The sequence below is a fragment of the Lepus europaeus genome, chromosome 16, assembly GCF_033115175.1.
Source record: "Lepus europaeus isolate LE1 chromosome 16, mLepTim1.pri, whole genome shotgun sequence".
Taxonomy (NCBI): domain Eukaryota; kingdom Metazoa; phylum Chordata; class Mammalia; order Lagomorpha; family Leporidae; genus Lepus; species Lepus europaeus.
Genome location: NC_084842.1, coordinates 39,446,655 through 39,471,603, shown reverse-complemented (window position 1 = coordinate 39,471,603; position 24,949 = coordinate 39,446,655). Strand labels below are relative to the sequence as shown.

Genomic DNA, 24,949 nt, shown 5'->3' with positions numbered 1-24,949 from the left:
AATAAGACTTTATTTCTCCGGCGCCGCGGCTCAGTAGGCTAATCCTCCGCCTTGCGGCGCCGGCACACCGGGTTCTAGTCCCGGTCGGGGCACCGATACTGTCCCGGTTGCCCCTCTTCCAGGCCAGCTCTGCTGTGGCCAGGGAGTGCAGAGGAGGATGGCCCAAGTTCTTGGGCCCTGCACCCCATGGGAGACCAGGATAGGCACCTGGCTCCTGCCATCGGAACAGCGCGGTGCGCCGGCCGCAGAGTGCCAGCCGTGGCGGCCGTTGGAGGGTGAACCAACGGCAAAGGAAGACCTTTCTCTCTGTCTCTCTCTCTCTCACTGTCCACTCTGCCTGTCAAAAATTTTAAAAAAAAAAAGACTTTATTTCTATCTGTTGGGGTTTTTTATAAAATCATGGAAAATGCCTGTGGATGGATTTCAAAGAAGTGATATTAATTTGCTTGGGCTATAGTAACAAAATACCAAAGCTGGTGACCTCAAAAACAGAAATTTATTTTGTCATAGTTATGGAGACTGTAAGTCCAAGTCCAAGGTATCAGGAGGTTTGGTTTCTTCCAAGGCCTCCCTCCTTGGCTTACAAATGACTGCTTTCTTTGCCTTCATATGGCTGCTCCAATCTCTCTCTCTCTCTCTCTCTCTCTCTGTGCACCTGCACCCATTTCTCTCTCTCTCTCTCTCTCTCTCTCTCTCTCTCTTTTGACAGGCAGAGTGGACAGTGAGAGAGAGAGAGAGGGACAGAGAGAAAGGTCTTCCTTTTGCCGTTGGTTCACCCTCCAATGGCCGCCGCGGCCGGTGCGCTGTGGCCAGCGCACCGCGCTGATCCGAAGCCAGGAGCCAGGTGCTTCTCCTGGTCTCCCATGGGGTGCAGGGCCCAAGCACTTGGGCCATCCTCCGCTGCACTCCCAGGCCACAGCAGAGAGCTGGCCTGGAAGAGGGGCAACTGGGACAGAATCCAGCACCCCAACCGGGACTAGAACCCGGTGTGCCGGTGCCGCATGGCGGAAGATTAGCCTAGTGAGCCACGGCGCCGGCCCCATTTTCTCTCTCTATGTCTAAATCCCCACTTCCTATAAGGAAGCTTGTCCTATTGCATTAGTATTGCATTAGGATCCACCCTAATAGCCTCATTTTACCTTCATTGCCACCTTAAGGCTACACCTCCAAATGCATTCACATTCTGACATATGAGGGTTTAGGGCTCCAACATATGAATTTGGAGCACGGGGGGGGGGGGGGAGCAATGGCATCATCATACTGGCTGTACACTTTAAATTTTACTATAAACATGTTTCTAGTAAGCTTATCCTTAGTCTTAAGAAAATTAGCTCTTACCTTTTTTATTGGAGTCATTCTTTAGGGCATGATATTCTGCTCTGTGATTTTAAGTTTCATTTCTTTAATGACTAAAGATTTTGAACATCTTTTCATGTGATAATTAGCCGGTAGTGTATTTTCTTTGGTGAAATATCTATTCAAATCCTTTGCCCATTTTAAAATTAGTGTTTGACCAGCAGAACTGGATGAAACTGCTTCTTCTAGTATCTCTTTGAAATGCTTTAATGGAAAAGGAAAAAAAAAAAGCCTTGAAGGAGTAAATAAAAGATACCACTAGGATGTACAAAGAATTCCTACACTTCAAAGAAGAAAGTTACATTCAGAGGTTCTCCAAATACAGTGATGATGGCTACATCAATCAGCATGTCCTCCTACCTCCAAGCATTTGGTTCTTAAACCCCTGAATGGGGACTGAGTCAGTGACACCCTGAAGCATTCTCTCAGCACAGAAATATTTTACTGGTTAAAAACACACTGTTTTTTCTGATTTTCCTTCAGCATGCATATTTGATGATTGCCACTCTCCTGACACTGCAAAAGCTGACTTCCTACTAGAATATCTAGGCAGACTTTGGAAACTGGAATGTGTTTGTCCCTAACATGAGCTGAGAGATAATTGTTTACCTTGCAGAGTGTCAGATCATACCTTGTTTTGAAAATGCTAATTTGTTTTTAAAATTCACTGGTTTCAAACATCAAGAAATTAATTAAGGGTCACACATAAATAGATGGCTTTTCCTTATTTTTTAAAAAATACTTATCTATATATGAATTAATTGACTAAATGTGAGTAATTTTCAGGGGTCCTCCAATCTCTCCATTGTCCTTGACAAGGTCACTGCCATTTACTTCTATATGAATCCTGTTATTTTATTTCTAATGCAGGCAAAATGAAAATGAACTCATTGTATCCATATAGTTTCTAAATTTACAACCTGTAGGCATCTAAGTTTGTCACCCACAGTCTGGACACCCCCAAATCAATTTATCCCTTGTTTTACTGGCTAATCTCCAAAATAACTTCTTAAATATCACCACCTACTGTGGTAAATTTCATGATAGCAAGGGTCATTTTTTTTTCCAGAAAATTTTTTTTAACTTTTATTTAATGAATATAAATTTCCAGTATACAGCTTATGGATTACAATGGCTTCCCCTTCCCATAATTTCCCTCCCACCCGCAACCCTCCCCTCTCCCGCTCCCTCTCCCTTTCCATTCACATCAAGATTCATTTTCAATTCTATTTATATACAGAAGATCAATTTAGTATAAATACTTCAACAGTTTGCACCCACATAGAAACACAAAGTGAAACATACTGTTTGAGTACTAGTTATAGCATTAAATCAAAATGTACAGTACATTAAGGACAGAGATCCCACATGAGGAGCAAGCGCACAGTGGCTCCTGTTGTTGACCCAACAAATTGACACTCTAGTTTATGACGCCAGTAACCACCCTAGGCTGTCGTCATGAGTTGCCAAGGCTATGGAAGCCTTCCAAGTTCCCCGACTCTGATCATATTTAGACAAGGTCATAAAAGACAGGTTGAGGATAGTAACCAATGATCCTAAGAGTGGCCTTAACCAGGTCTGAACAATTATACAGCATTAAGTGGGGAAGAGGACCATCAGTACACACAGGTTGGGAGTAGAGCCATTGGTGGTAGAGTAGAAGTTATGATTACAAAGGAATGAGGCCCAAGTGTGCTAGACAGGGTCTAGAACAAAGGACAGAGTCATTATTAGAGGAGCTAAGAAAGGTGCTGTCTAAGCTACAAGTAATTTTTCTGATTGAGAGGCAAATAGAACCTGATAGAAGGAGCTTGATAATAATCTGTTGGGCTTTAGGCCTTGTAAGTTAAGAGGCCCAGACCTATCTATCTCTTCACATGGGGTATATCCTAAGGGAGGTGTGAACCTCCTAGGGGAAGGCACTCTGTTGACTTTCATTACTTGGCTGGCCTGGGAGGAGAGCTGGCCAGGTAAAGGCAGGGGGCATCTCTAACAAGAAATTGACAGTTCTGCCTGCAATGTTGCTGACCCTACTTGGCTGTCCCCTCAACTGCAGTGGTCACTTTGGAAGTTGGGCTGAGTGAAGGGCTTTTCAGCTTGGAGCCAATAAGATCTGTGGCTCTGACCTGGGCATCCTTCGATTCCAGGGCAGGTCCATTTCCAATTTAACAGGTTTATTTATAATTGTTATAAAGTTGAACTGCTGAAACTTGTTCACTGAAACATTTTGACTTGCATTAATGCTTTACGTCCCCGCATTTATATTAAAAATCCACACACAAATGAAAATGGAAAAACTGCCAATACCTGATTTCTGTCCCCTATTTTCCACTCGCAATCATATACTTAGGTACCTTTTGACCCCATGGAAAAAAAATATCTAACGTTCAGAACTACCAATAACAGGAAGAAGAGAAAAAAAATTTTTTGAGAATGAAATGTTTCCCGTCATAGTGGATTCTTAAGCACGTTCTCCACGTATGCGGCGTGCTAGCTGGATGTCTTTTGGCATAATTGTTACACGTTTGGCATGGATAGCACACAGGTTGGTGTCTTCAAAAAGGCCAACCAGATAGGCCTCACTTCCCTCCTGCAAAGCACCAATAGCTGCGCTCTGGAAGCGCAGATCTGTTTTGAAGTCCTGAGCGATTTCTCGCACCAGACGCTGGAAGGGGAGTTTGCGAATCAGAAGCTCAGTGGACTTCTGATAACATCTGATTTCACGAAGTGCCAGAGTACCGGGCCTGTAACAATGAGGTTTCTTTACCCCTCCAGTAGAGGGCGCACTCTTGCGAGCGGCTTTTGTAGCTGTTGCTTCCTGGGTGCTTTACAACCACTCGATTTGTGGGCAGTCTGCTTTGTATGAGCCATGGTATAACGACCTCCTTACTTACCCCCCTTCTCCTTCAGCTGGAGCTCGGCGAGCGAGAGGCGGCGCTGGCGTTAGAGAGCGACGGCGGCGCCACAAAGGTCATTTTTAAAATTTGTTTTTTGTGGGGCTGGTGCTGTGGGCAGTGGGTTAACGCCCTGGCCTGAAGTGCCGGCATCCCATATGGGCACCGGTTCAAGATCTGGCTGCTCCACTTCTGATCCAGCTCTCTGCTATGGCTTGGGGAAGCAGTGGAAGATGGCCCAAGTCCTTGGGCCCCTGCACCTGTGCAGGAGACCTGGAAGAAGCTCCTGGCTCTTGACTTTGGATTGGCACAGCTTAGGCCATTGCAGCCAATTGGGGAGTGAACCATCAGTTGGAAGACCTCTCGCTCTCTGCCTCTCTTCTCTCTCTGTGTAACTCTGACTTTCAAATAAATAAATAATTACTTAAAAAAATTTGTTTCTTGTTTGATACTTACTGTTGTATAACCAACACATAGAATAAAGCTCATAATGTAGTAAACATTTAAAATTTTTGCATACCGTATGGCAAGTTAGGATAGGATATTAGTATTTACTATGGTTCCTATTTCCAACAATTCATCAAGTAATAGCAAATTTAGTTCTTTTTAAACCTTTTCATTTATATATTTCTATTGCTTTAAGTTATACTTCTGTGTATTTTTCTAAACTATTTGAAAAATGAAAACATCATAATGCTTTAGCTATAAGCATTTCAGTATGCATTTCTCAAGAAAGAACATTTCCTCATGTAATTGTGGTAACATCATTGTACTTCAGTGGAAATAATTCCCCAAAATCCTTTCATTTCTAGGCTATATTCAAGTTTCCCTAATTATTCCAATTTTTAAAAAGTTTGGTTCTTATTTATTTGAAATGCAAAGTGACAGAGAGGGAGAGACAGAGAGAGAGAGTGTGAGAGAGAGAGAGCAGATGGCTGATTCTGGGTCTGAGGATCCATGTCTAGAACATTCTGCCATGTCAGAATGTATGCATCTGCCCAATAAAATAATGGGAGCCCTCCATGTCAAAATGACATGGGGAACAGCTTACAGGCCAAATCTGAGTAAGAACATCAGAATAAGTGATGGTAATAGAGTACAACTGAGTAGGTAAAACAAGAAATCATGTGAACATACTGACAATAAGTAAAGGACACATTTTTTCTTTAATAATAGAACATTTTCTAGGAAATATGTTAGAAATGATAATGTGAGACCTGAGCCTGGATCAAGGTGTAACTATTTTAAATTAGGCCTCCATCTTGTAACTTGGGCCTGACCAGGCCTAAACCAGAAGCTCCTAAAAGTAAATAAATGAACTCCCCTTGCAATAAACTCTCCTAGCAACATCCGATTAGCAGATAACAGAGAAATATCTAGAGTTACTGGTGTCTTCTCAGGGCAGATAAGGTCATTAATAGCTTCCTGAGACCCTGCAGTTTGGCACGTACACCCCAGCAGCTCGGACCCTATGCTTCGGCCAATCAATTCAAAAGGCATCAACCCCAAAGCCATCCAACCACCTTTAGTAGGTCCGTTCCCGCTACTGGATGCACTAATCAATTCTAAGAGATGTCCTCTGAATTTCCTGCGGGATGAGATGATTTGCTAAATGATACCATGATGTATAGAATGTCTCTGAAAACCCTATAAAAACCCTGTTAACTGAAGGGTCGGGGCTCTCAATTCAGACCCGTTGCATCGGTGTTGATTGAGAATCCAGGCCCGGACCTGTGATAAAACTCTTGTGTGCTTTACAGTGCTATCGGCTCCTTGGTGGTCTTTGGGGACAACTGATCTGGGCATAACAATAACATACTAAAATAATCATTTTGCAAAAATTATAGGAAAAATTGATTCAAGAAAGACTCATCAGCACATGCTACTGTTGTGGGGAGCAAATAAGAGAAGGGAGTACTTTCATAATTTCAAAGCATCTCCCCACTAGTGCTTGTGCTTGTTAACTACAAAAAGAAAGTACTTATCAACTTTGCAGTGGAAAACACTAGATACTACCTTAGACATGTGGCAAAAATTGATATCACAGATAATGAAACAAAGCAACATCAGGTACCTTCTGATGTGGTGCACTGAGAAGGGCACAGAGTCACTTACATAATTTTCTTGCCCAAAATGCACAGCCCGTTTCAAACATGAGAAAATATATAAAAAGAAGTCAGATCAGAGAACATCCTATAAAAGGCTGAGGAACTAGTCTAGATTAAAGCAGATTAAAAGACATGATGACTAAATGAAATGCATGGACCTAGACTGGACCTGTACCAGGAGGAAAAAATGGAAATTATTGGAACAATAGTTAAAACTACATTATTAGTTTAGAAGTACCATATCAATATTATATTTCTTGAATTTCATAGTTGTATGGTAGCTACATATAAGGGGATATCCTTGTTCTTAGTATGTTCTGAAGAATTAAGGATTAAAGGAGATTACACATACAGAGCAATAACACAAATGCGGTGAATGGTGAAAAGAAAGATTCATGATTTAAATTTGTAGGTTGTTTGTATTCTCTTTTCATCTTTAGCATTATTTTTAATTGACATGGGCTTTATAAAGAGACCAGCCAGGTGTCTTGCAGTATCCCACATTATAAATTTTTCTGATTATTTCTTAAGGCATCTTTTGATTTGTTTCTCCATTCCCTGTATTTAAACAACTGTTACATTGCCCCATATTTCCTTGTTTCTTAAAAAGGATGTTACAGAGATTAAGAAGAAGTGCATAGGGTGAGGTAAGCAGAAGAGACATGGAGCTTCCATTCTTTCTCTGGGTGCACCACCTCCAGACATCTCCACATTTCAGCTGTACAGAAGTTCTTATTCATTTACTTTTAATTGACACATAGTAATTGTACACATTGATGGGATGCAATGTGATAATTTGTAATATGTATATAATGTGTAATAATCATAACAGGCTGATAAACATGCTCCTCTTCTTCAATGTTGATTATTTATCTGTATTGGGAAGCTTCAAACTTTTCCAGTTCTTTATCAAGTGCACAATCAATTGTTGTGGTCTGTAGACAGCCTGCCAGGCTGCAGAACAGCTGGAGTTATTCCTTTTCTGTCACTGTATTTGGTGCTCATTATCCAACCTCTCTCCCTTCCACTCCCATCCTTCCCAGTCTCTAGTGACCACTATTCCATTCCCTACTTCTATTAAATCAACACTCTCTTTGCTACCTTATTATGAGTGACAATATTTATTTGTCTTTCCATGTACAGCTTACTAAACGTTAGTGTCCTCCACGTTCAACACTTTTCCTACAAATTACATGATTTCATTATTTTTTGGATGCATAGAATTCCATTGTCTTAATACACATATTCATCAGGGAACACCTTGGTTAATTCTCTCTTTGCTATTGTCTTTTGCGTAAAAATGGATGCAACTGGAAACCATCATGCTTAGTGAAATAAGCCAGTCTCAAAGAGTAAAATACCGTATGTTTTCTCTGATCTATGGTAACAGAGTACAAAAAACTATAATGTACATGAGCAAAATTGACATTTGAGATTTGATGATTGTTTATAGCCCTGTCTCTGCTGTTGAGGGACAGTGTGTTTTTCTTCTTCCTATTTGTTGAACTCTTTACTTAGTGGAGGGTTAAGCTTATGATTATAAAATAAACTGAGAGTATGTCATTGTAAAAATTAAAATAAAAACTAAGGTAGGAGGAGAGAGGGTGGGAACATGGGCGAGAGGGAGGATGAGGTAGGTCTTCACTATGCTCCTAAATCTGTATATGTGAAATACAAGAAAGTTGTTCACCTTATATAAATAAAAATTAATAAAATAGTGGTGCAATAAATATTAAAGTGCAGAAATCTTTTTGGTAGGTTGATTTCAGTTCCTTTGGTTACAGACCTAGTAGTGGGATATCCAGCTCATATGGAAATTTTATTTTTAGTTTTTGAGAAACCCCTTCATTGGTTTTTATAATAATTGTATTAATTTGCATGGTCATCAACAGTGTTTCAGAGTTCCCATTTCTCTGCATCCTTACCAGTGTTTGTTGTATTTTGTCTTTTTTATCATAAGCTTTCTAACTTAAGTAATAAGATCTTACATTGTAGTTTAAATTTACAGTTTTGATTAGTGATGATGAACATTTTTCATATAGTTGTTGACCATTTGTATGTCTACTTTTGAGAATTATCTATTCAGATTATTTTCCCATTTTAAAATCAGCTATTGAGTTTTTTGAATTTCTCATATCTTCAGGGTATTAATCCTTTGGCTGATGATCAGGTTGAAAATATTTTCTCACATTCTGTAAGTTGTCTCTTTACTTTGTCTATTATATCCTTTGCTGATCAGAAGTTTCTTAGTTTGATATTATTCCATTTCTCTAGTTTTGCTTTTATGAACTATAGTATTAAGGCAGTGTAAAAAAAAAAACACACTGCCTATCTTAATATCTTCAAGTGTTTCCCCTATATTTTCTTTAGTAGTTCATAGTTTCATTTCTTGCTTTTAGATCTTTGATCCATTTTGAATTCTTTTGTTTGGTTTTGATTTTATTTATTTATTTTTTTGACAGGCAGAGTGGACAGTGAGAGAGAGAGAGAGAGAGAGAGAGAGAGAGAGAGAGAAAGGTCTTCCTTTTCCATTGATTCACCCTCCAAGCCACTGCGGCCGGCATGCTGTGGCCGGTGCACCACGCTGATCCGAAGCCAGGAGCCAGGTGCTTCTCCTGGTCTCCCATGCAGGTGCAGGGCCCAAGCACTTGGGCCATCTCCACTGCACTCCCGGGACACAGCAGAGAGCTGGACTGGAAGAGGAGCAACTGGGACAGAATCCGGTGCCCCCACTGGGACTAGAACCCGGTGTGCTGGCGCCACAGGCGGAGGATTAGCCTAGTGAACTGTGGCACCAGCCCATTTTGAATTCTTAAAAAATTTTCAATCCATGAACACCGATTTTTTTTTTCATTTTCTCTTTGTCTTTTTCAACTTCTTTCATCACTGTTTTGTAATTTGCAGTACAGAAATTACTCATTCCTTGGTTAGATTTATTCCTAGGTTTTATTGTAACTATTGTGAATTGCATTGCTTTCTTAATTTCTCAGCAAGTTTATTGTTGGTATAAGAATTGTTGCTAATTTTGTATGTTGATTTTGTATCCTGTGATTTTGCTGATTTCATTTATCAGTTCTAACATTTTTTTTTTCTGGTGGGGTTTTTAGGTTTTTCCATATCTTCGATCATGTGGTGTTCAAACAGGGACAATTTGACTTCCATATTTCCTATTTGAATACCCTTTATTTCTTTCTTGCCCAATTGATTTGGCTAAGACTTACAATACAATGTTGAACAAAGGTGGTGAATGTGGACAGGCTCGTCTTGTTCCTGAGCTTAGAAGAAATGCTTTCAGCTTTTCCTCATTTATTCTGGTGGTGGCTGTAGGTTTGTCACATATTGCTTTAATTATATTGAAGTATATTCACTTTATATCTAACTTGTTGGATGAAAGATGTTGAATTTTATCAGATAATTTTTCTGCATCCCTTGAGATGAGATGATTATATGATTTTTCCCTTAATCTATTGATGTGGTGCATCACATGTATCAGTTTTGTTTAGCTGAACCATCCTTACATCCTGGGAATAAATCACTCTAATATGTTATGTAATCTTTTCAATGCACTATTGGATTTGGCTATCTGGCATTTTGTTGAGAATTTTTGCATCTATGTTCACAAGGATGTTAATCTGTAGTTTTTGTATGTGTGACCTTATCTAATTTTTGTATCAGGATAATGTTAGTTTCAAAGAATGAGTTTGGAGGAGTTCCCTGCCTTTGAATGTTTTTGTAATAATTTTTGAAGAATTCATATTCTTCTCAGATATTTGGTAAATTCGTCATTGAAGCCATGTAGTCCTGGGCTTTTCTTTTTTGGAAGACTTTATGCTATTGATTCAGTTGTCTTATTTGTAGCCGATCTGTTCAGGTTTTCTATGTCTTGGTATTTCAATTTTTGTGGGTTGTATGTATCCAGAAATTTATCTATTTTTTATAGGGTTTCCAATTAGTTGATGTATAGTTGTCCTCAATGGTATAAGGTTTTTTTTTTTTTTTAAGATTTTATTTATTTATTTGAAAGCAGAGTGACAGAGAAAGAAAAAGGAAGAGATAGGGAGAAAAAGATCTTTCTTCTGCTGGTTCACTACTCAGGTGGTTGCAATAGCTAGGGCTGAGCCAGGCCAGGCCAGGCAGCCCAAAGCCAGGAGCCTGAAACTCCATCCTGGTCTTTCACATGGGTTGCAGGGGTGAAAGCACTTAGGCATCTTCCTCAGCCTTTTCAGGCTATTAGGAGGAACCTGCATCTGAAGTTCACCAGCTGGAACTCAAATCTGCTCAGATACTGGATGCCAATGTCACAGATGGTGGCTTAATTTGCTGTGCCACAATACTGGCCCCATTTGGTATCATTTTTAAAGTTACCCTTTTCACCTTGATTTTTATTTGGATCTTTCTCTTTTTGGGGGAGGGGTCAGTTTAGCTAAAGGCTTTTAAATTTTGTGTAGGTTTTCAAAACACTAAGTCTTCATATTGTTGGTCTTCACACACACACATCTGTTTAATTTATTTCAGCTCTTCTTTCCTTTTAATAATTTTGAATTTGAATCACTCTTTGCTTTTTAATTCACTGACTTGCATAATTAGATTGTTTATTTGAAAATCTTTCTTTTTTAGTTTATATTAGGGTTTAGTGTTATAAATTGATACTGTTTTTGGTTGATCTAATAGGTTTTTATACGATGTATTTCTATTTTCATGTTTCAAGACATTTTAAAATTTTCCTTTTGATTTGTTCATTGACTCAGTGGCCAATCAAAGGCATGTTGTTTAAATTCATATATTTATACAATTTCTATATTGCTTTTGTTATTGATTTCCAGTTTTATTCAATTATAGTCAGAGAAAAGTACATGATACCATTTCAAAATTTTCAAAATTTGCTTTGTGACCCAACATGTGGTATATCCTGAGAATATTCTTTGTACTGATGAGAAAGTGCATTCTGCAGCTGTTGGACACAATGTCCTCTAAATGTCAGTTAGGTCCATCTGGCCTTTCATATGGTTGAGACCATGTAGACCCAGCAGAAATTTGTTTCTTTTTTGATTTTTAAATCGGAATGATTTGTTGGTTGATGAAAGTAGAGTTTTAGAGTCCCTAACTATTATTGTATAGAAGTCTAATCTAATGATGCTTGCTTTTTATGTATATAGATGAGTGCCTCAGCGTAGGGTGCCTTTATACCCTGGAGGAACTTGTTGCTTCTGCTGTGAAGTTTCAAAGACTATCCTCCAGATCATCAGCCGCCCCCCCCCCCCCCCTTTTGGAAGTTTCCTATGGCTTCATTTCATCTTGCTGTCAAAGAAGTAAACTTACGAGGTGGCTGATCAAGGCAGAAGAAAGAAAGGAGCCAGAGAGAAATAAAACCACTTAAATCTTCTTTGAGTCTAGGAAAAAAAAATTGGGGATAAAGGTAGTGGGACTAAATACAGGATTGGGGTCAAATCTTGATGCATAATAGTGAATTCCTTAGCCTAGCAATCTTTGCTTATCTGCATCTCTCTTTCTCTCCCTCTCTTGCTCTACATCTCTCTGTTTCTTTGATTTTCTCAACTAGCATTGGCAGGATAGGAGCTGAGAGAGTAGAATTTAAAATAAAAATTTGTTGAAAAAGTATCTTACTATACGGCCCATCAGTAAAAATGTTCTTATCTGAAAGGTATTCTTGTTATAATTAATGACCCTTACTGCCTTGTGTCTGAAGAATATAGATTTACTGCCTTGCAAGATATTCTTTGTCTTTAAAAGGCTATCATATGAAGATATAGAATTAACGCATATGCTACTAAAAATGAAATATAAGTTCTATGTCAAAATCATAGATGTGAAAGACTGAGATTTTTACCATCTCAGTGTATATTTGAGTCTCACTGTATCATGTTTCAATTGTTCCATTTATCTCCTTTATTACCTTTTTCCTGTTCAACTGCCATATCTTTATGCTGGCAACATAAATAAATTCAAACAGGTGTAAGACTAATAATTCTTATGTATGAGCCATTGCATTTTTTGGTATCCATTATTTTGGACTAGATGGATTTTGAATGGTTTGGAGATACAAAATTCAATTTATAGGTGGCTAGGAAATTTGAACCTATTAACAAGTCCCATGTTTGCCATTTGCAACTGTGTTAACATTTACTCTATTTTCATTTTCTATCAAATTATTTTCTGGAATATGATAATATTTCTCATCTTAATTTGTGATGATATAAATGTATGAAAGGTTTGTGTTAACAGGTTTTTTTCTACACTCTGAGTCACTTTAGATTAAGAAGGAATATAATCTGATTGTCCACTAATATAACAGGAGTTATTGGGAGGTCAACCACAGAACACATGAACTGTGCTGTAAATTTTTCACCAGGCAGCATCTTCCTATGTCACCAGTGCTATTTTATAGAACTAATGCAGTAATGTAGTTTCCAGTGAAATGCATGAGAGAACCACTGTCCAAGAGAAATTTTTGTTTTAATTAATTTATTTTTTCCTCAAATAAAACTTTTATTTAAGGAATGCATTTCATAAGTACTACTTTAGGAATATAGTGATTCTTCCCACCATACCTGCCTTCCTACCATACCTGCCCTCCTGCCCACACTCCCACCCCTCCTCCTCTTCCCTCTTCCATTCCCAGTCCCATTCTCCACTAAGATCAATTTTCAATTAACTTTGTACACAGAAGACCAACTCTATACTAAGTAAAGAGTTCAACAATTTGCACAAACCTGCACACACACAATAAAAACTGTTTGAGAACTTGTTTTATAGTTAACTCTCATTATACAACTCTTTGAGGACAGAGGTCCTACATGGAAAGTTACTGCACAATGACTCCTGTTGTTAATTTAACAATTAACACTCTTATGTATTATGTAATATGACATCAGTGATCACCTGAGGCTCTTTTTTGTCTTTTTTTTAAGATCTTATTTATTTATTTGAAAAGCAGATTTACAGAGAAGGAGAGGCAAAGGCAGAGAGAGGGAGCTCTTCCAACTGCTGGTTCACTCTCCAAATGGCCAAAATGGCTGAAGCTGCACTGATCTGAAACCAACAAGCCAGGAGCTTCTTCTGGGTCTCCCACGTGGGTGCAGGGGCCCAACGACTTGGGCCATCTTCTGCTGCTTTCCCAGGCCATAGCAGAGAGCTGGATTGGAAGTGGAGTAACTGGGACTCGAACCAGCACTCATATGGGATGCTGGGACTGCAGGTGGCAGCTTTATCCACTATGCCACAGCGCCTGCCCCAGAGGCTCTTGACATGAGCTGCATAGGCTATGGAAGCCTTTTGAATCCATGAACTACATCAGTACTTAGAGAAGGTCAAAAGCAAAGTGGTTCTCTCCTTCTTTCAGATAAAAATACCTCCTTCTTTGATGACCTCTTCTTTCCACTGGGGTCTCAGCCACTGAGTTCTTTCATGTAAGACATTTTGCCACAGTTACTTAGCTTTCCATGCCTGAAATGCTCTCATGGGCTTTTCAGCTAGACCAGAATGCCTTAAGGGCTGATTTTGAGGTCAGAGTGCTACTTAAAGTGATTGTCATTCTGTGAGTTGACTGTGTGGACTGCTTTCCATGATGGAGCATTCACTCCTTTTTAATTCTATTATTATTATCAGACACTTAATACTATCCATAAAATCACTTTAACAGTTAAGATGGTATTTTTACCATCCCGGGCTTAAGGGGATTTGTGGTCCCATGGCAAGTTTTAAAACTGTATCCTTAGAAGTCCAGAAGAATGTATGCAGAACTATATAGCTTTACAATTACAAACTTCATACACTTCATAATTACAACTTCAGGAACATGGTGATTCTTCCCTCCATGTCAGCCCTCCCACCTGTACTCCCACCCCTCTTCCTCCTCCTTTTCTTATTCCCACTCTTATTTTTTACTAAGATCTATTTTCAGTTGACTTTATACATGTATGACTAACTCTATGTTAAGTAAGGAGTTCAACAAATAGTATGGAATTTTTTTTTCAAGAGAAATCTATGCAATGGTGGAAATATTCTTCTTCACCATGTGATTATATATATATATGTATATATATATACACATATATATGTATATATATAACTAAAATGTGACTAGGTTAACAAAGTGAATTTGTAATTTTATTTGCTTTCATTTTTTTTTAAAAAAGATTTTATTTATTTGAGAGGCACCGTTACAGAGATGGAGGGAGAGAAAGAGATAGAGGTCTTCCATCTGCTGGCTCACTCCCCAGATGGCCTCAACAACTGGAACTGGGCTGATCTGAAGCCAGGAGCCCTAAGCTTCTTCTGGTCTCCCACATAAGTGCAAGGGGCTCAAGCACTTGGGCCATCTTCTACTGCTTTCCCAGGCCATAGCAGAGAGTTGGATCAGAAGAGGAGCAGCTGGTACATGAACTGGCACCCATATAGGATGCTAGTGCCACAGGCAGAGACCCAGCCTACCATGCCCAGCACAGGCCCCTTACTTTCCATTTAAATAGCCACCTTTGGTTAATGGTTCCCATACCTAAAGCACAGCTATTTGCTCAGCCCTCCCAGAGATACTGCTTACCACAGTCACAACAAGAATTTTACACTTCCCATTTCTTCAGCTATGATCCAGACACTTAGCCCCACAATGCTGTAGATTTTTCCCACAGCGAATCCATTTAACTAAACTTAAAGTAATAGGATAATTCATATAAGAGAAAGCAGCAATGAGACTTGGAGAAAATACATTTTTCTGTCTTCCTTTATCTGACCAGACAAAAAAAAAATGCACTACATTACTTTCCCCAGCAATTTTTGGTAACTTTTGAGTCTTTTCTTTATCTTAGAAAGGATTTTTACAGGTTCTGGAACAACAATGAAAAAGTGCTCAGCTCCAGATAAGCCAGAAACTGACGAGGGTAATCCAGTCTACTCTTAAAATTCCTATTAGAGATTGAGAAATTTACCTCAGGTCTGCCCGCAGATCCTCAACTTTGCCAAGGTGAGCTCAATTTTGTCAATTCTCTCTTAAAATCTAAATTAGAGGCCGGAACTGTGGTTCAATAGGCTAATCCTCTGCCTGCGGCGCTGGCACCCTGGGTTCTAGTCCCAGTCGGGGTGCCGGATTCTGTCCCGGTTGCCCCTCTTCCAGGCCAGCTCTCTGCTGTGGCCTGGGAGGGCAGTGGAGGATGGTCCAAGTGCTTGGGCCCTGCACCCACATGGGAGACCAGGAGAAGCACCTGGCTCCTGGCTTTGGATCAGCGCGGTGCGCCGGCTGCAGCGGCCATTGGGGGGGTGAACCAATGGCAAAGGAAGACCTTTCTCTCTTTCTCTCTCACTGTCCACTCTGCCTGTCCAAAACAAACAAACAAACAAATAAACAAAAAAATAAAATCTAAATTAGAGCCAAAGTTTGCTGGAAGCATAAATAACATTCTGTATTATCTCTATTCTTGGGAATTGTCAGAAGCTTTGTTTTTTCTTTTTTTTAGAATTTTATTAGTCTTTTGCAAAAGTGACATAAATGGGAAACCATCACTGCAAAGATGCTTTTGTGGTTCCCCTGCCCCCTAAAATTTAGGGGAAAAGAGAAAGTGAAGGGAAAGTACTTACGTAGTGCCATTTCCACATCCAATGAAAGCCATGGCCACAAATTTTAACACTACTTCCTAAAAATAAAATTGTTCTCACACCCAGAAATTGTGTTGATAATGAAACTTAAAGGTTACATTGAAGATATAGCTCTCATTGTAAAATTTGACACAAACATCCTTGGAAGGAGATCACAAATGATAAAAATCTGCTTCATGAACTATAGAGCAGAATATCATTACATTTAGTCTAATTAGGACCTTGATTTAACCTGATAAACCAGTGAATCAAGTTACTATTAAGTGTCTGTACCCTTATCAAAGGAAGCAAGTCTTCCAGGATACTTTTTTTTTTTTTTTGATTTATGAAGACTGTCCTATTTGAGCAATAGTATATGTTTTTGTTGGAAACATTGGGATCTACAGAGATATGCAAAAACATTTTTATCTTTTCACTAATTTTGCTCTCCTAAATGGTATTGTAAAATATTTAACATGCCAACAATGGAGTCATGGCAGTGATAATGTGGTGATGACTTGTTACCCCAGTGTAGGGCACAGTGCTTGAGGAAACAGCAGCAGGAAGCCGAGTCTTGCCTTCAGCTGCTTCTCCCCTGAAGCAGGTCATAATTTCCTCATTTGAAAGATGCAACCCTTACACCCAGGCGAAAAGAGCTAGAGCCAGAGATGCAAAGAAAAATCTGAATAAAAAAGTCTTGGCTGTTTTCCCCCAGCTTATATTACTGTTTGTCATACCTTTTTGTCCTCCAATCATATTTCTTTAAGACCGTCTACTCTTTATCAGACCTAAGCTTAAAAATGAACAAATTTTTTTCCTTTTTTAGGCCCTAACTCACATACAACTTATATTATAAAATTGTATTCTATTTAAAAATATTTTAACAATAATCAGACATATTTATGGGCTTTAGTGGGACATTTCAATATGCATATACAATGTGTACTAATCAAAACAGGGTAATCAACATTTCCACTCCTTTGACATTTCTTTATGATTGGGGGCTTAAAGTTTCTTGTATTTGTTCACATAATATATACTAGTTTATTTTGAACTGCAGCCTCCCTTTAAGGCACTGTAACACTGGGATCTTATTCCTTCCATTGAACTCTGGTTTGGTAACTATTTTTCAAACTCCCTCCATCCTTCCACCCCTTCTAGCTTCTTGTGGTCACTATTCTGTTTTCACACTGACTTTTTTTTAAAGAAATAATCTAGACACAAAGAAAAATACTGCACGTTTGCTGTCTTACATACAATTTCTAATATCACTTATTAATCTGTCACTTGTTATGTAGGCCTCAGCCATGAACCTAGAGATTTAAAAGATATCTCTATTTATAAATTTGCTTCCTATATATAAATCTCTTCCTCTCCTGCAGTGACAGAACAAAGGACCCTTTGGGCCTTCCATTCATCCAAACAGCTGAAATATAACCTGGGGTGTGCATTTGGCCTGCTGGTTAAGTAAGATTCTGGTTAAGATGCCCACATTCCATATTAGAGTGCCTGGATTTGATTCCTGGATCCAGTCCTACTGCATTTGCCCACTAATGCAGACACTACAAAACAGCCATGATGGCTCAATTGATTGGGTTCCTGCCGCTGATATAGGATATCTGGATTGAGTTTTGGAGTCCTGGCTTTGGCTCCAGCTAGGGACCATGTAGACATTTAGGAAGGAAGGGACCCAGCAAATGGGAGCTCATTCTCTTGTGTCTCAAATAAAAAAGTAAAATATTACCAAAAGATTTAACATTGCCAAAAGATTAAAGATTGTAATAGTCTTTATTCCCATCTATCTTCCTCCTTCATCGAGTTTTCTATTATTTTGTATGCGTTTTTCCCAAGAATATCTTCATACTTTTTAAAATAGATTTGTAAGTGAAATCCCAACTAAAAATTTATCTTTGAAGAATTTCTTTATATTATATATATTTTTCTATGTTTGCCTGATGTTTTTTTCTAGAGTTTTTGCTTTTCCTTTTTACTTGAAATCTTTGATAAGTAAAAAAATATATCTTTTGCCATAATTCTGATATCATTCAGTTTATTCTGTCTTTTTCTGGTGTTAATTTAGCCTGCTGTTTAAATGTCACTTTCTCTTATTTGAACAACTTATGTGACTTCAGAAAATATTTTTCAAAAATTTTTGTTTTTGTTGTACTTCCAGTTTACTTATATGTTTAAATGAAGCTCTTGTTGTGGTGTAGTGGGTTAAGCTGCTGCCTATGATGCTGGCACTCAATACTGGCAGCCCACCTGAGTACCACAAGTTAGATTCCTGGCTGCTCCAATTCCAATCCAGCTCTGTACTAATGCACCCGAGAAAGCAGCAGAATATGGCCCATGTGATTGTGTCCCTGCCACCCACATGGGAGACCCCAGATGGAGTTTCCAGCTCCTGACTTCATCCTGCCTCAGCCATGGCTGTTGTGGTCATTTGGAGAGTGGACCAGTGGTGGAAGATTATCTCTCTCTATCTCTCACTGTCTGTGACTGCCTTTCAAACAAACAAATCTTGAAAAAAAAAAAAAAAAAGGATTCTTTTGCCAGGAAACCATTTTCATTCAACTTCTCATTTGCTTTTCTTTGTGTCCATAACACCTTTTTTTAAGTTCTTCATCCTCCCTATTGCAAGATGGACAGGATATTCTCCATGACCATTCTTCTGAATGAGGTACACTGTTCCTTTTTCTTCTTTTTCCTTTTTTTTTGCTTCTTTCTGCTTTCTAATTTCTCCAGGATCTGAGATATATAGCCCACTTATGTTTCAGAATTATTTGTGTCCAGCATGTAGTATAGGAGGTAGCATATAGTCTCAAACAGTATGTTGCATCACTGAATTAAAAACTTAAAAGATTTTGAAGGAGGTCTTCTTGAAGTAAATAATTAAGAAGGAATCCATTAAATATATGGTATTTAGTGAAGTAATATACAGAAGAGTTCATTAAAGATTATATGCTATTAATTGTCAGATGGTAAGAAAAATTATCCTTATATATTGTTTATAAAAGCTTTGTGTTGGCCAGTGCTGTGGCTCACTAGGCTAATCCTCTGCCTGCGGCACCGGCACCCCGGGTTCTAGTTCCTGTTGGAGCGCTGGATTCTGTCCCGGTTGCTCCTCTTCCAGTCCAGCCTTCTGCTGTGGCCTGGGAGGGCAGTGGAGGATGGTCCAAGTGCTTGGGCCCTGCACCCGCATGGGAGACCAGGAGAAGTGCCTGGCTTGTGGCTTTGGATCAGTATAGTGCGGCACCTGTAGCGGCCATTTGTGGGGGTGAACCAACAGAAGAAGACCTTTTTCTCTGTCTCTCTCACGGTCTAACTCTGCCTGTCAAAAAAAAAAAAGCTTTGTGTTCTCATTTGTCTCTTTATGATAAACATATGTATCTTGATAATATTTTTGAAATAATTAACTGTGGAAAATTTATACTTCTTACTAGATTTAATGAGAATAAAACAATTAAATATAAAATAGAACAAATGGAGGTATATACACATCTAAGATTTAAAGGAAGCAAATTTAATCAAGGATTTCAAAGAATAACATAATATCATGTATTCAAAATGATTTCCTGGGATTTTTATCACTTAACAAATAGATAAAGACAGGCCTGTCCTTCAAAAATTATAAATAGCATATGTTTTCTTACTATTTTAAATTTTTTACATTTGGCATTTACTTTAGTCTGACATTTAATAAATTTGAATGTGAAGAAAACAACAGTCTTTCAGTGTTTTTAAAAAGGTCAATTAATCTAATTTGATATCTATAAATGACATCTTTTATTTCCAACAATGGATTTTTAGTCAGTTACTTTACTAAGTGGAAAAGTACACACTTGTTCTAGAAAACACCACTCTGATAGGAACTTTTATGACTGTCTTATTTCTCTTTCAATTAACAACAACAACAACAAAAAAGTACATAATATCTATGGCTTAGAAAGTCTTATTTTGTTTAAAAAAATTTATTTATTTATTTTGAAAGTCAGAGTTACAGGGAGAGGGAGGGAGGGGGAGAGAAAGAGAGAGAGAGAGAGAGAGAGAGAGAGAGAGATATCTTCCATCTGCTGGTTCACTCTCCAGATGGCTTCAGGGCCAGCCCTGGGCCAGGCCAAAGCCAGGAGCCAGGAGCTTCATCCAGGTCTCTCATAATTGGTAGCAGGAGCCCAAGCACTTGGGTCATCTTCTACTGCTTTTCCCCAGGCCATTAGCAGGAATCTGGATTGGAAGTAGAGTAGCCAGAACACAAGCCAGTGCCTATATGGGATAATAGTGTCACAGGTGGTGGCTTTACCTGCTACGTCATAACACTAGCCCCTGAAGTCTTACTTTAAAAAGATATTTATTTGAGAGGTGAAAATACAGGGGGGAAAGGGGGCAGGGAAAGAGAGTGAGAACACACTCTCATTGGCTGGTTCATTCCCCAAATGCCCTCAGTGATGGGCTGGGCCAGGCAATATACTCAGATTTTAGTGGAAAGTTGGTAAAATATAAGTAAGTAATCATTGAGATATATTAACTCATCATCCTTCCTCATGGTCAATAATAAGGAACTATCTTAGGAACCGTGGCTAACAGAAAAAATCAGAAAGGCTTATTTATATGTATTTGTCTATTCTATGTCTGTTGTGATTTAATACTTCCACTGGGATTGCGATTTGTTAGCAGCCTTAGATACGAACAATTCTAAGTCTTAATAATGGTGGTGTCATCTCGAATTACTGTTTTTTGTTAGCATCATTTGTGATAACATTTTCCACTTAAGTCTCATATGAAATATTCTTCATTGCCTCAACGTCAAATATTCCTGTACACTTAGGCCACAACAAGAAACTTCCAAGTGCTAATTAAAAAATAAATTGTTGTAAATGCAAACACATGGTGAAATGGGAATACTGAAGCTTTGAAAGTAGCTTACATCAATTAAGAACAGAAAGATAAAAGAGCACCTGGAGAGAATAGAGATCTGCTCAATTGAAAATTAATTGTAAATTAATAGCACAAATCAACTATTTAGAATTTGCGTTGTACTGAGAAAGAAGTCAAACTGCATCCATAGAACTAAGTTGTGAAGATGTAGAACTGACCATTTAAAGCATATGACAAAATATTTCAATTAGTTTCTACATTAAAAAAAACCCTGGTAATTGAATTATGCAAAATGACATCCCATTTACAACCATTTAACTACTTGAATCAATGACAATTATTGTTTTTATTTGAAATAACAGTAATTATAAACATCTACAATATTTAAGGGTAAGAATAATGAAAAATTATTTTTTATTATTTTTATTGTGATAAAGGGAGATTTATCAACATAGCCAGCCTTTTTACATAGGGGAAAGCAATACATTCAGATAGATTAAAACATTATTTGATATTTGTCCTAATAGGTTGATAGCATTATTTTTTCTTTTTTTTTTTTTTTTTTTTTTTTTTCAACTTTTATTTAATGAATATAAATTTCCAGTATACAGCTTATGGATTACAATGGCTTCCCCTTCCCATAATTTCCCTCCCACCCGCAACCCTCCCCTCTCCCGCTCCCTCTCCCCTTCCATTCACATTAAGATTCATTTTCAATTCTCTTTATATACAGAAGATCAATTTAGTATACATTAAGTAAAGATTTCAACAGTTTGCACCCACATAGAAACACAAAGTGAAACATACTGTTTGAGTACTAGTTATAGCATTAAATCAAAATGTACAGTACATTAAGGACAGAGATCCCACATCAGGAGCAAGTGCACAGTGGCTCCTGTTGTTGACCCAACAAATTGACACTCTAGTTTATGGCACCAGTAACCACCCTAGGCTGTCATCATGAGTTGCCAAGGCTATGGAAGCCTTCCAAGTTCCCCACTCTGATCATATTTAGACAAGGTCATAAAAGACAGGGTGAGGATAGTAACCAATGATCCTAAGAGTGGCATTTACCAGGTCTGAACAATTATATAGCATTAAGTGGGGAAGAGGACCATCAGTACACACAGGTTGGGAGTAGAGCCATTGGTGGTAGAGTAGAGGTTATGATTACAAAGGAATGAGGCCCAAGTGCGCTAGACAGGGTCTAGAACAAAGGACAGAGTCATTATTAGAGGAGCTGAGAAAGGTGCTGTCTAAGCTACAATTAAGTTTTCTGATTGAGAGGCAAATGGAACCTGATAGAAGGGGCTTGATAATAATCTGTTGGGCTTTAGGCCTTGTAAGTTAAGAGGCCCAGACCTATCTATCTCTTCACATGGGGTATATCCTAAGGGAGGTGTGAACCTCCTAGGGGAAGGCACTCTGTTGACTTTCATTACTTGGCTGGCCTGGGAGGAGAGCTGGCCAGGTAAAGGCAGGTGGCATCTCTAACAAGAAATTTACAGTTCTGCCTGCAATGTTGCTGACCCTACTTGACCATACCCTCAGCTGCAGTGGTCACTTTGGAAGTTGGGCTGAGTGAAGGGCTTTTCAGCTTGGAGCCAATAAGATCTGTGGCTCTGACCTGGGCATCCTTCGACTCCAGGGCAGGTCCATTTCCAGTGATCCAACTCTTGGCAGAGCTGCCAGGGCTCTTCACAAGCTGACTTCTGCTGAAGCCCAGACTTACCACATTGAATGCCACTGCAGTGGACTGGCCTGTTGGGTCTCCTTGAGGGCAGATCACCGTACAGATCAGCCATTAATAGGCCTGCCACCCATTGCTTCTGATGCCTAGCTTTCTTTTCCTCCTGGTTTGTGTTAAAGCAGACCAGAGGATGCAAGTCAAGGGAGTGCCCATGTCCCATCTCTAATCTTCGGTGGCCTGAACTACAAGTCTATAGTCACAGGCATGTTCTGTAGTAGTTTTTCTAAGGTAGACAATGCCCATGAGGAAAATTATATTCTCACTTTAAAACTTTCTTTCCCTTTGGTCTGAAAGGGAGGTTTTTTTTTTTTTCTACTTACTGTATACTTCGCTGATGGCGATGTGAATCTAGCTATGAGATTATTATTTAAGCTCTTATTTTGGCTATGCTATTACAGAAAAATGTTAGCCATCTCTTATAAGGTCTAAAGATTAAATTGTGCGTCCTACAGATTCCTTCATAATAGAATTAGTTCCCTACCTTGAAGAGAATAGAGAAATGAAAGAACAAGTTGGGCTTAGAATAGAGAAATGAGGGAGCAAGTCCTAGATCACTTGCTGACAATAGCAATATTACATGAATACTTAGCAAACCGTTTCAACCCTTAGATAAGAACTTAATAAAACATTTACCAGAAGGTCCAATGCCTTCTATAAATTTTAAGAATCATGTATTTGAAAACACCTCTTAAATATCTAAGATGGTGTAGTTTGTTTAACCAGTAAACTTAAGCACAACCATATAAAATGTTTTTAGTTTCTTTCTACCAACAAGTTTAAAACATATGATACACAGATTCAGGTCCCACAAATTAAAATGTATCTTTGATTGATTTTAGCAGCTTAAATTTATGGACAATCTTATCTAAAAGCCATTTAAAATAAAACTCTTAATAAAATTTCCCCATGTGGACATACAATATGTACGCACATATAACATAGCATAATAGACCAATATCAAAATCCAAAATATCTGGTTGAACTAAGATTCCTTAAAATCATGACATAACATAGACCAAATTTGATCATTGTTACAAGGTGATTATTCAAGTCTTTGAAAATAAGCACATAGTTAAATAACCCATAGCTCTTAATAAAAATTCAGCTGTTTTTGAACAATTAGAATTTAACAGACATCAAGAGAACATAATAGATTACTTTAACACATTGCTCTAACAGTGCATCAGAGTTTAATTCTATGTCAAAGAGAAATTGAGCTTCCTGTGATCTTTTGCTGTGAGGTTTCCTTCCTTTACCTTCTTTCATATTGGTGACCATGTTTCTGTGTTTCTGTGTGTAACACATCTTTAAGCATCTTTTGCAGGGCAGGATGAGTGGCAACAAATTCTTTCAGTTTCTGTTTGCTATGAAAAGTCTTAATTTCACCTTCATTCACAAATGAGAGCTTTGCCGGATATAATATTCTGGGCTGGCAGTTTTTCTCTCTTAGTACCTGGGCTATGTCTCGCCATTCCCTTCTAGCTTGTAGGGTTTCTGATGAGAAGTCTGCTGTGAGTCTAATTGGAGATCCTCTGAGAGTAATCTGACGTTTCTCTCTTGCACCTTTTAGAATCTTTTCTTTATGTTTCACTGTGGTGAGTTTGATTATGACGTGTCGTGGTGAGGATCTCTTTTGGTCATGTTTATTAGGGGTTCTATAAGCTTCCTGTACTAAGATGCCTCTGTCCTCCAAACCTGGGAAATTTTCTGCTAGTATCTCACTGAAAATGCCTTCTAATCCTTTCTCCCTCTCCATGCCTTCAGGAACTCCTAGAACCCGAATGTTAGATTTTTTAATAGTATCCTGTAGATTCCCGACAATATTTTTTAGATTTCTAATTTCTTCTTCTTTTCTTTGGTTTGCCTGTTTCCTTTCCTGTTCTCTGTCTTCTAAGTCTGATATTCTCTCTTCTGCTTCGCCCATTCTGTTTTTAAGGCTCTCTAATGTGTTTGTCATTTGATCTATTGAATTCTTCATTTCATTATGATTTCTCGTCACAATCACCATTTCTTGTTCCACTAGTTGTTTCATTTCATTTTGATTCCTCCTTAATATTTCACTTTCACGAGAGAGATTTTCTATCTTGTCCATGAAGGATTTCTGTAGTTCAAGAATTTGTTTTTGAGAACTTCTTAATGTTCTTATCAATTTTTTGAGATCTGTTTCTTGCATTTCTTCTATCTCATCATCTTCATAATCTTGAGTTGGGGTGTCTTTTTCATTTGGGGGCGTCATAGTGTCTTCCTTGTTCTTGTTACCTCGGTTTTTGCGTTTGTTGTATGGCATGTTGGAGATATTTGGTTTCTTCACTGTGGTGTTTTTTTTTTTTCTTGTTATACTATGGCTCTATATTAAGTGGACTGTCTGCTTTTGGTGG

At 38.4% G+C, this 24,949-nt stretch overlaps 1 pseudogene; it reads right to left on the bottom strand.

Annotated features, from left to right (window-relative positions):
- Positions 1 to 3,525: 3,525 nt before the first annotated feature.
- On the bottom strand, positions 3,526 to 4,227 carry LOC133775153 (histone H3.3A-like; annotated as a pseudogene).
- Between the last annotated feature and the right edge of the window lie 20,722 nt (positions 4,228 to 24,949).